The sequence below is a fragment of the Myotis brandtii genome, unplaced genomic scaffold (assembly GCF_000412655.1).
Source record: "Myotis brandtii unplaced genomic scaffold, ASM41265v1 scaffold24406, whole genome shotgun sequence".
NCBI classification, from domain to species: Eukaryota; Metazoa; Chordata; class Mammalia; order Chiroptera; family Vespertilionidae; genus Myotis; species Myotis brandtii.
In genome coordinates this window covers 1-517 of record NW_005359227.1, presented here as the reverse complement: position 1 = coordinate 517, position 517 = coordinate 1, and the positions used below count along the sequence as shown (strand labels likewise).

The window sequence follows — 517 nt, the reverse complement described above, 5'->3', positions numbered from 1 at the left end:
GCCTGTCACTCCTTGAGTCAATTATTAAGCAGAGACAGGGTTGAGTCCTATGAAAGTTTATTAGGGTGGATTGCAGGCCAAATGGGAGAGAGCTTCTCTGGGACCAGGTTGTTATCTTTCCAAGATGACAGGAAACTCTCTGAAAAGCACCCTGGACGGCATTCTGAGGTTAATCCCCTTGTCTCTGGGCGAACAGCTCTCAGCCAGGTTAGAATGTGCCTAATCAGAAGGGAACAGTCACAGTCAACGGACAAGGTTAATAGGGTAACATAGCTGGTCCCCACTGTTCTGTTTCTGCCCCACAGCTCCTCACTGCGATTCCTCTCTCTCCAGCCCTCAGCCCCCTCCCCACAGGCAGGCCACCACCCCAGACCCTGACTGTCCCTAACTCCTCCCATCCCTCTCCAGCCCCCTCCTCACCGAAAGGCTTCCTGGGATCTCAGACCAGCAGAGCCAGGAGGCTCAGGGACAGGAGCACGGTGGCCACAGAGAGATGGAGGGTGATCCCAGAGTTGGG

General features: G+C 54.9%; 1 long non-coding RNA gene across 1 annotated transcript; it reads right to left on the bottom strand.

Moving 5' to 3' along the window:
• Positions 1–40: 40 nt before the first annotated feature.
• Positions 41–511, bottom strand: LOC106726263. The gene is made up of 2 exons (XR_001362293.1): positions 421–511; positions 41–219 (listed from the first exon to the last, which is right to left on the bottom strand). It is a non-coding gene; the product is annotated as an uncharacterized LOC106726263 (long non-coding RNA).
• Between the last annotated feature and the right edge of the window lie 6 nt (positions 512–517).